We start from the raw sequence: 13839 nt of genomic DNA on the forward strand, positions 1-13839 counted from the left end.
GAGTCTATGTAACACATGTGTAATTTTTATTCCAAAAATAATCATTGTTTTATATTTCTAATCTTGTACTCAAAACCAGCATTTTTCAGCCTCATGAAATCAGGCTATTATTTGGCTTGGCTCCACCCACACTTTGAGTGACAGCCACCCACCAAATAGCTCCGCCCATCTCCCCGTCATTCCATCCAGGTAGAGGTCTGAGGTCTTAGGTTTCAGGTTTTTATTTCGACACGCAAAAACATATACCGATTTTACTAACTAATACAACATGGCTGTACATTATGTTTGGGATCCAGAGAGCGACCCACAGTTTGATCCCGAAGAAGAAGAAGAAGGCGATTTGCTACAGCGAGGCTTACATTACATCGTTTCCGATTGGTAAGTTGATTAATTGCACTATTAGTTACTTACTGTTATATAATAGTTGTGTACTTCTGTCGCGCGCGGCCCGTCGAAAACACACACTCACTAACGTTAGATTGTACTGACACTAACCCCCAAACAACAGCGATCGAGGCTTACGTTACATCGTTTCCGATTGGTAAGTTGATTAATTGCACTATTAGTTACTTACTGTTATATAATAGTTGTGTACTTCTGTCGCGCGCGGCCCGTCGAAAACACACACTCACTAACGTTAGATTGTACTGACACTAACCCCCAAACAACAGCGATCGAGGCTTACGTTACATCGTTTCCGATTGGTAAGTTGATTAATTGCACTATTAGTTACTTACTGTTATATAATAGTTGTGTACTTCTGTCGCGCGCGGCCCGTCGAAAACACACACTCTGTCCCGATGAGAGTCTCTGCTCGGAGACTGTTGCTTCTGTGAACAGTGTGACTGAAAGATAAAGATGATTGACTGTTGCTTCTGTGAACAGTGTGACTGAAAGATAAAGATGACTGACTGTTGCTTCTGTGAACAGTGTGACTGAAAGATAAAGATGATTGACTGTTGCTTCTGTGAACAGTGTGACTGAAAGATAAAGATGACTGACTGTTGCTTCTGTGAACAGTGTGACTGAAAGATAAAGATGATTGACTGTTGCTTCTGTGAACAGTGTGACTGAAAGATAAAGATGATTGACTGTTGCTTCTGTGAACAGTGTGACTGAAAGATAAAGATGACTGACTGTTGCTTCTGTGAACAGTGTGACTGAAAGATAAAGATGATTGACTGTTGCTTCTGTGAACAGTGTGACTGATTGTACTGACTGACACTAACTGTACTTGACGATTGAAATTGGGGGACCCTGATGTAAACAAGACGAAAGTCTTTCTCTGGCCTCCATTGATTGATAATTTCATTCACCCTCAAATCTACTAGGTGCACGTGCGGAAATTGTGAACGGATGCCAACAGAGACTGAGAATGTATGCTGCATGGAAGTTCCACAGGTAAAGTAGTAACACAAACTTGCATCTTGGTAGCACTGAAAACCATGCATATGGCTAACGATTTAATTTTCTATATATATAGGTCAGACGTCGAATTAACCAGGAACCAACTGGACTACTGTGCATGGTTGATCATCCGGGATTGGATCCAGTGTGCTTCAACCCCTATACCATCCAAATGGCAACTAATATCTACAAGGCAGATTTTGGCCGGATACCAGAAAGCGGAATCAATAAGTAAATAATATTTATTACAGATTTATATATTTTTTTACAGGTGTTTCTCCATCTTGCATCTCTCAGACTATACTAATCTTTCTTGCAAACACAATCTAATCCTTATTGCACATCACATATAATCAATGCTTGCTACTGTCCAATGACATGACATGACAAATGGTTATTTCCCAGCTTTTTTTTTTATTTTATTTGTGCATAAATATAATACTTGATTTTCTTCAGCCGTTTCAGATATATCGCGTACAGATGCTTTGTCGCGTGGTGCTTCGGCTACTTAGGCCGCAGAGTGAGGGTAGTAATCCCATCCTGTGTCGTGGTTCGAATCCGCACAGAATTTCCGGATGTTGATGGTGTCTATACTGGCTTCAGACCGGTACAGGATTGAATCGTGACACATAGCCGGCTACCGCTTCTTCCATGGAAGGCCTGTCGAACTGTGCGCACAAAGGTTCTGGGATGGCAATCGCCTCTACCACCTGGATATATTGTTGGGGGTCACGAAGGACGGAGTCAAACAGGAGCGCCATCAGCTGGTTGACATAGTCTGTAAATGAGAAATTGTTATTTGTTTTGTCATGTTAAAAAGGTTATTATTTATTCAATTTATTGTATTCCACTGTAAGTGGAAATATTTTTCTATTTATATAGGTCATGTGTGTGCAATAATAAATGTTGATATTTTTACTTACTGAATGTCGCTGGGATTTTCCTTGGTTTTATTGTGTGTCCACCTTTTTTGGCCTTTGGAAAACTCATCTTGTACGCCGGCTCTCCAGAAGCGTTTATGGCTTGCTGGCGATTTGAGTTTTCATTGAAATGCATGGCAGCTAGGTATAGTCTGAAAGGAAAATTTCAATAAGCACAAGCAATATATTTGTAGTTGATCTGAGGTTATCTAATGCAACATAATGAGTTATTTGACAAATCAGGAGTCCATAATTAGTCATTTGTACACAATATAAAATACCTGCAAAGCATTCCTATGTACGAAAAAACCACGTTTTTTGGGGCAAAACGTAAAATCACACTGTGATAGGACTCCAATGAAGACGTTTGATGGTGTGGACTCAATTTGGCGACATCTTTGATGATCCTTGTGTTTAGCAAAACCTTCTCGAGCTGGTGGGCCGGTTTTGAGTCTAAAGTAAAAAAGAAATTGCATTCAGATATTTCATTAGAGTATATTACAGTAGATTAGAATTATTCAAGCAAGTATACATTTGAAAATCACACCAATCTAGAATGAGGACATAAATAAATATTTTGAGTATATATTCATGATGAAAGACAGACAGACATACCAGGTTTAACCCACTTGCTACTATCTCTTGATACACGGTCAGCATGAAGACAACGCGGATAGAGTGGTTCTTCGTCGTGTTCATGTACATTCATCATGTGATTGAGACATGACTTCCACCTAGCAACCCTCTCATCGGCAGACTTCGACGTGGCAGCTGTCCAGTAGAGGTGGTTTGAAATGTGCAGGCGCCACTTTTTTATGACCTTGCAGTCTTTCGCCTGTGCAATTTTGTCAAGCTTCTTAGACAGACCTTGAATTACATAACATAACATAACATTACATAACAGTCGTATGACATACATGACATACAGATAGACAGTACTGCTACATCTACATTTTTTGACATACCAGATTTGCAATTACAGTACTGGTTGGGTGGGTGGGGGGGGGGGGGGGGGGGGGGGTTGGTAGGAGGGGTGGAATTGAATGTGGGATGCCTTTCGACATACCTTTGGCCACGTGCCACACATCGTAGAAGTGTTTGATGTCGTGATCTCTCAGGTACTTTTGGATCTGCGGGTGACGGTCTGTGACAATACAGTCCAAGGTCACGGATTTGGCGTCCAGAAGAGCGAGGCTTCTCCTCAAGCCCTCCAGTTCCATATGGTAGCTGCCTCCCACCTCATTGCTCTGGAACAAGGAAGGGAATAGCCTTTTCAAAATTCCACAATTAACATTTCCTAACCCCCGCTCACACACACAGCCAGCCAGACCACTTCACACCCCGCTCACACACACAGCCAGCCAGACCACTTCACACCTACAGCGATTCAAGATTCAAGACCGAGAGCTTTGTGTTCGTTTGAGCACAATGAAGGGTGCAGTGTCTCTTCAGACTTGTTAATTACCTGAATTAGTTGGACGTCTATGACATGATTGGTGGCGAGTTCCATCACAGAGTAACTTCCGTACTTAGCACTGTGGCCTGTTGAAAATAATAATAACAATTTCAATCAATGTAGTGCAATATTAAAAATGTATTCATAAAGTAGGAATTTGTCATTGGGGAGCTTTTTCTAACCTGGACTATCGGCTCGCATGTCACCGCCGATTATCACGCTTTCTTTCTCGCTTAATCTGGCGAGGGTAACGTCTTGGTCCTTGGTCCACAAACTTAGAACAGCAGGTTCCAAGAACTTCTTGGCGTGTTCCCGAAACGCTCTGTACTTTATTGTGGAGACGTGTAACGCATTTAGGACCTAAAAGAATAAATGAATAACGCTTTGTTAATATGCACGTGTGAATCACAAACAAAAACATAATGTATATCTGACTTGTCAATCAAATCAATCAAATCAAATACCTTCTCCATTTGGGTGAAAGATGAGCCAGTGAAAAATACTGCTGCAGAAAGCTGAATATTTCCAGCTGGTGTGATGCCGATGAGAGGCTGACTCGCCCATTTACGGCTGTATTTACAACCGGGGCAAACTTGGGAGACAGCCAAGAAGGTCCCTCGCGTAGTTTTGGTGATATGACATTGAGCATTGCACACCGGACACTGTTGAAATAATTCCAGTAGACTGTCTTCGTAAACGATGTATTTCTGGACCTCATAGATTGGTTTTGACGGTTCCCTGCTCGAGAAAAACACAAATAAATAACACGGCACAACTATATAGCTTTTGTATTTTTACGGGCCATGGAGATGTTTGTAACAACTAACTTACGCTAGAATCGAGGGCTCGCTAATCAAAGAGTCAATGTTGAAAGTGGAATCCTGCGGCGGCTCTGGAACATCGATCGAGCTGTCGGTCACTCCATCGTCATCGTCATCAGACTCCAGTCGTGGTCTTTTACTGGGTCTAAACCCCTTCACAGGTGTTGACGTGGATGGTCCCTGTTGATTAGACCAGTATCCAGTATTTTGTGTCCCCACCGAGAGCGACACGACTTTCGCCTGAACACCTATTTACAAAACATAGTTTAGTCAAACAAGGGATTTATTGATAACTTTGCTCACTCACTCACTCACTCACTCACTCACACACTCACACATTGTGACCTGCTCTGGCGTAACAGCAACATGGTCACCACACTAGAGCTAGCATTGTGACCTGTGTAACACCAACATGGTCACCACACTAGAGCTAGCATTGTGACCTGGTGTAACACCAACATGGTCACCACACTAGAGCTAGCATTGTGACCTGGTGTAACAGCAACATGGTCACCACAATAGAGCTAGCATTGTGACCTGTGTAACACCAACATGGTCACCACACTAGAGCTAGCATTGTGACCTGGTGTAACACCAACATGGTCACCACACTAGAGCTAGCATTGTGACCTGGTGTAACAGCAACATGGTCACCACACTAGAGCTAGCATTGTGACCTGTGTAACACCAACATGGTCACCACACTAGAGCTAGCATTGTGACCTGGTGTAACACCAACATGGTCACCACACTAGAGCTAGCATTGTGACCTGGTGTAACAGCAACATGGTCACCACACTAGAGCTAGCATTGTGACCTGTGTAACACCAACATGGTCACCACACTAGAGCTAGCATTGTGACCTGGTGTAACACCAACATGGTCACCACACTAGAGCTAGCATTGTGACCTGGTGTAACAGCAACATGGTCACCACACTAGAGCTAGCATTGTGACCTGTGTAACACCAACATGGTCACCACACTAGAGCTAGCATTGTGACCTGTGTAACAACAACATGGTCACCACTAGAGCTAGCATTGTGACCTGTGTAACGCCAACATGGGTCACCACACTAGAGCTAAATTTGATTTGCAAATACAGTACTGTTTGTGATACTGAAGGAGTCAAGAAAAGGGAGTATATACATTTGACTGTATATACTGTATATATACTGTATATTGACAACCATACTGGGTAATTTACATTGGAGGTGGGGGGGGGGGGGGACACTATACAAACAATCCACATTCCTTTACAGCTTTGGGTGAAAGCGGTGGGTGAAGGGGGCCAATCTAAACAATTCTGGGTCACATTATTACACATTATTACATTACATCACACTGAGTTACAAACCTACCTTGACTCTTGACATGCGAACGAAGTGTTTTCATAGAAAGCTGTGTACCAACAGAACGAATCTTTGGGTTGTCTGTCTGGCAACTGAAGTCCCTTGAAGCAGGAGAAAGGCGTACATTGCCGCTGGAACTTGTGGTGGCCTAAGAGTTACCAAATCGTAAATCAATTACAATATAATACAAGCCACTAAATATAACGTTACCTTGTTTACCTCTCACTAGTTGTGTTCTTTTATTTAGAAGTTATGACTAGCTTGCTTCAATAGTTTTCTATAACGTTACTTTATAAAGAGCAGCAGTTACTATAACGTTAGATGGTATTTATGATAACATATCTCACACGACATATCTACTTACTATTTCTTGTGTCGGGTCGCGTATTGAAGGCACAGCTCTTTTGGTTAGCACCAACATGGAGACCACTCCAGCATCAAAAATACCTTGATTGGTGACGTCGTCGGCGGAGAAATGTGCAGTACAAACCCGAGTATTAGACGTTGCAACGGAACTTGGAGGGTCACCAAAAAGGAACTTGTTCCATTGTTGGCGAAGTTCGGCATCAACGGGGAAACTGTGCAAAGACTTCTCGGTAGCTCTACAACCAGGAACATTACATCTGCGGGGTTTGCTGCTCATCGTGAAATTGAGGCGAGTGACGGCAATTTCTGTTTCCAGGTTGTATCGGCTCCAGGTACCAAGAATGGAGGCGGGCATTAGGTAAAACCACACAGCCAATCACATCACCTTGCGCTATAAACAGCGCCCTGTGACGTTGCCCAGCTCGTCAAATCAACATGACCTGATTTACTAGAGGCAAATAGGGGATGGGCTGTAGCTGAGGAATTCGTCAATATAGTATTTAGGCCCAAAAACACATTGATACGAACTCCTATTACTATAATACAATGCTAGAGACTGAAAAATGACATTTATAACGCATAGCCCCTTTAAACAACCCAAGGCTGTGGCTAAGGAGTCAACATCAGGGAGACCAAATCTACACCCCGCCCCAAGATGTGCACTCATGCACAGTGCACACACACACACACACACACACACACACACACACACACACACACACACACACACACACACACACACACACACACACACACACACACACACACACACACACACACACATATACTGTTACTTCCTGTCATTGGCATACATTCTTTTTGTGTTATATATTCAACAATTCTCTCAAGATCTCGTTGTGCATCTTGAGACAGGATAGATATCCTACAACACAGACTGAAACCTGCATTTCTCAACCAAGGTGCCTTGCCTACCGTTTTACTGTGGAAAGGTGAGTGAGCACAACGGCTAGCTAGCTGTTCTACTTGAATACTGAATGTTAATATTGAATCAGACAATATTGAATACTGAACTGGAGTGTGAGGGGCTGTAACACTAAAGATGGCGGCAACGACAAAGAACATTTGTGATGTCACAGTATGATGTAATAATAGAACATTCTAGAACATTTGTGATGTCACAGTATGATGTCATAATCAAACATTCTAGAACATTTGTGTTTCAACAATTCTCTCAGAAGATCTCATTGTGCATCTTGAAACAGTACTGAACAGTACTGAACAGATAGACTAAACAACATAGATAAGCCTGCATTTCTCAACCAAGGTGCCTTGCCTACCGGTTTGCTGTGGAAAGGTGAGTGTCCACAATGGCTAGCTAGCTGTTCTATTTGAATACTGAATGTTAATATTGAATCAGACAATATTGAATACTGAATGTTAATATCAGACCATATTGAATACTGAATGTTAATTCAGGTTGACAGTTGACATCATTTGACAGTTGACAGGGGGCTGGAAAGTTGATTTAAAGGGGACATGCATTATAAATGCCTTTTTTCTGTGTTTAGCATGGTTTTATAGTAATACAGGTTAGTATCAATGGGTCTGTGTCTCTAATGACCATATTGACTCATCAGTCTAGTCTCGAGTTCACGAGATCTTCCCTCACTCAACTAAACTGTTCTGATTTGACGGTTTCTGTGACGTCGACATAGCATTGATCTGCAGTAACGCCCCCTCTATGGTTGTAGTGCAGTGTAACCCGACACTTCCTCAAACGGGTTTTCACAGGCATAAAACGAGCAAGAGGGAGAGAGAGGGAGAGAGAGAGAGAGAGAGAGAGAGAGAGAGAGAGAGAGAGAGAGAGAGAGAGAGAGAGAAGAGAGAGGGACGGCAGGAGGGACTGCAGAAGTGTGTGTAATGTGTGTGCGTGCCATCTCTCTCCCTCGTCGGGGACACACACATACACAAACTTGACTGCGTGTGTGTCAGGGACAAAGGCATAGTGTAACCCGACACTTCCTCAAACGGGGTTTGACAGGCAGAGAACTAGCGAGGAGAGGGAGGGAGAGAGAGGGAGAACGATAGAGAGAGAGAGAGAGAGAGAGAGAGAGAGAGAGAGAGAGAGAGAGAGAGAGAGAGAGAGAGAGAGAGAGAGAGAGAGAGAGAGAGAGAGAGGGACGGCGGGAGCAAGTCACTTGTTTAGCAGCAAGTCACTTGTTGTTTTTGTTTTTTAATTCTAGCTTTTTCAGCTCCACCATTTTTTTTTTTTTACATGGGCCAATTTCGAATTGCATATCATTCTTGGTTGACACTGAAGTTAGTAAAATGCCATCCAAATTATGAAAAAGCTTTCTTGATGGAGAAACAGTGTATCAAAAATCTGAAAGAAGGAAAGATAGCCTACTGTTTGAAATTCTCAGTTGTTAGATTACTGCTTCCCTCTGCTGATCAGCTCTTCCACCGAGCACTAAGCACAACATTTGACGACAAGGGCTGTCCCTGACGCGTCTATACTTTCTACAACGGAGCTCGGTTTCCGGGTTCCTCCAATTGGCCACGATGCCCACGTGACCTCCGCTAGCACGCCCCCTTTCTGCCGCGCGCCGCGCTCACCAGCTTCCTCAGCGCCAAGCTCCTGCCGCGCCGAGCTCTGTCATTGAAGTGGGTGGTGGCAGCATAACAGCGTTCAGCCCGATGTAATGCGCCGAGCTCTGTCATTGAAGTGGGTGGTGGCAGCATAACAGCGTTCAGCCTGATGTAATGCGCCGAGCTCTGTCATTGAAGTGGGTGGTGGCAGCATAACAGCGTTCAGCCTGATGTAATGCGCCGAGCTCTGTCATTGAAGTGGGTGGTGGCAGCATAACAGCGTTCAGCCTGATGTAATGCGCCAAGCTCTGTCATTGAAGTGGGTGGTGGCAGCATAACAGCGTTCAGCCTGATGTAATGTGCCGAGCTCTCCATGTCATTGAAGTGGATGGTGGCAGCATAACAGAGTTCAGCCTGATGTAGCGCCGAGCTCTGTCATTATCTGAAATGATAATACAAAAAAAAAAAAAATATATATATATATATATATATATATATATATATATATATATATATATATATATATATATATATATATATATATATATAAACTAAAAGGAGAATACCTTCAAGGGAAAGAAGGGACCGCACTAGCACCTGAGGAAGCGATAGCGAAACGCGTTGTGCAACAATAAAAAGCAAAAACCAGTCCTGTGGAGTGTGCGGTCCCTTCTTTCCCTTGAAGGTATTCTCCTTTTAGTTTATATATCTCTCTTGCGCTGACCTGCACCTCCAGTCGGGGTCCAACCAGATGTGCACGAGTCTTATTTAGTTTAATATATATATATATATATATATATATATATATATATATATATATATATATATATATATATATATATATATATATATATATATATATATAACCCTGACTAACCTTACTGTCATGCACTTGTCCTAATAAACTAACCACACTGTAACACGCAACACTTTGATAAACATTGTTACTCAGCTGATAGAGTTGTACCCTTCTTGCTGTCTTGTCGTACAGAACTTGTAAGTCGCTTTGGATAAAAGCGTCAGCTAAATGACTAAATGTAAATGTAAATGTAAGTAGGTGGTGGCAGCATAACAGCGTTCAGCCTGATGTAATGCGCCAAGCTCTGTCATTGAAGTGGGTGGTGGCAGCATAACGATAGGTTATGTAGATAACCTAGTTATATTAGTATTGGCTGAGCGTCCCGCTCTGAGCCTTACGAGATACTCCTATCTCCTGTGATACTTAATGTATCTCCCACAAATAAAAACACATGCACCCCACCTGTATGGGGCCCCGCCCCTTATGGTGGCACCACCCATATAACCATGACTCTGGTCATGAAACACCCTTCCTCGCCAAAACCCGTCCCAGGAAAAGATCCCTCAAGAGGGAACTCAGGGCTGCGCAGAGCGGGACGCTCAGCCAATACTAATATAACTAGGTTATCTACATAACCCATCGTTATATATCGTATTTGCATCGCGTCCCGCTCTGAGCCTTACGAGATAATGGGGAAGAGCGGGCGCGAGACCCGACAGATGTACCCCCTGAGGACCCGTAAGCCCACATCAAGGGGTGCGGGGAGCCCTGTCACCCCATCCTCCCTAATGAAGGGGGGGCGCAGTCAACTCCACCTGAATGCGAACAAGAGGGAAACTAGAACCCCTTGAACACACCGTACAGGCGGAACCACGTGTGACTCAACACACTGTGGCCCATACCCATACACTCCTGCTACCCGACCAAAGGACGGGAAGCAGGAAAGGCCACAGACCCCAGAACCGCCTGGGAGACAGAACCCCCGGTCATGTCCATGAGGAAAAACCTTACAAAGGAGCCCGGGGAGGACCATGAAGCTGCAGCACAGATGGCCTCCACCGAGGCCCCACCCAGGAGAGCGGCAGAGGCAGCCACCCCACGAGTGGAGTGCGCCCTGACGCCCCCAGGGGGATCCTGCCCAGCCAACGTGTAGCAGCGGGTAACACCCTCGCACAACCAATGGGACAGGCGCTGCTCCGACAGTGCCTTACCAGCACGAGCCCCACCGTAACAGACAAAAAACTGGACGGTAACCCTGAAATCCTGAGTACGGCTGAGGTAAATCCCCAAGCACGGACTGGACATGACAGGTGAAGGCCCGCATCTAACTCACTAGTGTGAGGAGGAGGACGAAACGCCTGAACCACAATATCCCAGGAGCGGAAGGAACTCCGGATATTCTTAGGCACGAAAGCAAGATCAGGTCGCAGAGTGACACCGCAATCGGTCCGAAAAGACAGGCACTCTGGACGTACCGAGAGAGCACAGAGCTCACCTACGCGTTTAGCGGAAGTGACAGCCAGAAGGAACGCGGTCCTGAAGGACAGCTGTCCCCACGGCGCCTGCTCGAGCGGCTCAAACGGGGCCAAGGACAACCGACCGAGGACCAATTGAAGATCCCAAGTCGGAGCCAAGGAGCGTTGCACCGGCTTAACGCGTCGAGCGCCAAGCAGGAAACGCTTCACAAGAGGGTGGCTGAACAAGACATCCCCTCAAACCCCTCATGATAGGAGGATATAGCTGCTGCATATACCCTCACCGTCGAAGCCGACAGTCTATCAAGGAGAGACTGGAGGTAACCAAGGACAGCATCCAGGGGGCAGGAGACTGAGTCCCGGCCCCCCGCCTTACACCACACTTGGAACATACGTCATCTGCCCGCGTAAGCGCGACAGTGGAGGGAGCATGCGCATTCCAGATGGTAACACCATCAGGATCAAGAACCTGCGCCCCTCAACGTACCCGTCCCAACAACTGACCTAACAGATGTATGGGGAAGAACCCTGGCGGCACGGCATCGGTCCCAGACCTGCCTGGCCATGTCCAGACGCAATCCTCACCCGTCAGGATGAGGGCCGCCCCGCGACAGTACACCTGCACCCACATTCTCCCTGCCGGGGATGTGGGGAGCCCTCAGGCCGCGCAGATGGAGGACGCCCATAGCCAGCCGCCCGCCGCCTGGTGCAGACAGGGGGAGCGTACTCCTCCCTGTCTGTCGATACACGACACTGACGTCGTATCGTCCGTCCTGATCAACACCATTTGTGGACCAGAAGGACCGCTTTCAACACCAACACATTGAACGTAGCGCAGACCGGGCAGCATGGTTTGCCAGCTGCCCCCTACTGCGTTGGCCCGACGCATCACCAGCGAGGGAGGCGTCGGTGAAAACGCGACGTGAGACAGCGCCGTAACCGTCCTAGGACGGAACCTCCCGAGCGTGTTGACAACACGCTCTGAGATGGATGCCCATAGCCCTCCAACCGTTGACTGGGAAGAGGAATACTCTACATCCAGTCTACAGCAACCCCAGGCTGGTAGAGACCTGCCTGGTATGAGACCTGACGATCCACCTTGACCGCGAAGGACCAGAACGTCATCAGGGCAGAACACTCCGTAACCCCGGACGACGCAGAGGCCCCAGTGCGGCCTCCACGCACTTGGTGAAGATGCGGGGAGCCAGAGAAAACCGAACGGCAGCCTCTGGTACTCATACGCTAACCCTGCAAAGGAAGCGTAGGTAAGCCCTAGGATGGAAGATCGGGGATGCGCATACGCATCCTACAGGTCTATGGAGGAGAACCAGACCCCCACCTGACAGTGTTCAACAGGTAGGAGACGATCCAAAAAATGCTGAACCTTCCCATGGGACAGGTCCAGCCTGGGTCTTACACCCCTCCCTCCCGACTTCTCGGGCTGAGAACACCGGGAAGAGAACGCCACGACGATGGCTTGCTTCGTCCACAGAGATTGGATCTCGTTGACCAGAGCTGTCCCTGCTGGAGACCCCGACAACAGGGTCTGTACCAAACCTGAAAACGGGTGGGGTTGTGTAAACACAAGTCCCCGCCTCACCGTTCTCTCCATCTACCTCGACATATGGTACTGCCGTAGTCATATGTGACGACACTCCCAACGCACCCGCCGTCACGTGGCGCAGGTCCGCCAGGAACTGTAGATAGTTGGCCCGGTCCCCCCGCTGTGCGTAGACAACCCCGGAACCGTGCGAGGAGCGCGTTCCGTGTCGGAACACCTGACCCTGACACACCCACGAGGCAATCGCACCCAAGGGGGAACCCCGACAGAAAGGGCCGATCTGATACGGGGGGCTTCCGATGAAAAAAGCCCCCCCACTGAACACCCCTCCAGAACATGCTGAAGGAGTTGTTCTGCAGCCGGACATGCAAGGTGTAAGGCCCCCATGGGTTCCTACACACCGTAGCCCTGCAGTGATATTACTACCACCCCAAACCATGTGAGCTGCGACCACTTGCCAATATTTCAGGAGTGGGAGGCACCAACATGATACCTGGCCTGGCGAAGGCGAGGCCGGGGAAGCCCGCACTGTGTGCCTCAAAAGGTTTCGAGCCCCCCTGCTGACAACACTTAAGTTGACAGACGTAACACCAGGCTCAACCAACACAGTTCAAGGTATGGGAGCCGCTTGACAGCACAACATTCTCACGGACAGACCCAGGCTCAGCCATCAACTCGCTGTCAGCCCCTGTCCCCATGAGAAGCGAAAAAGGGGGGCCGCCCGCGCATCAACGAAGGCACGCGGCCCGCAGCCAAAGGAAACAATCAGAGCCCACTTCTTCCGCTGGTGTTGGGGAAGGGAGTGATCGGAGAGCGGGCTGCTCGCGGCAGGACGGTGACGGCTTGTTTGTTCAAGCCGAACCCATCCTACATGGCCGATCCCTCGGCCGCCAAGGCTGTCGGCCTTGTGGACACCTGTCGAATCAACGCCCAGGATACCTCTGGCGGGGGAAAAACATGGCCGCCTGTCGAGGGCCCCGTCATCGCCGCTGACGAGGCCGTGCTCTCTCTTCTTCTGGCTGCGCGGTGTGAGGCGTGTAGGGCCTAGGACAATACCGCCCGCGCTCCAGCAGAAGACCAAAATCCCCTGCGGAGAGGGGAACCCTGAGCGGTTATAGCTTGCGGCTGGGTCA

Source organism: Notolepis coatsorum, assembly GCF_963971535.1.
Source record: "Notolepis coatsorum genome assembly, chromosome: 10".
Lineage (NCBI taxonomy): Eukaryota > Metazoa > Chordata > Actinopteri > Aulopiformes > Paralepididae > Notolepis > Notolepis coatsorum.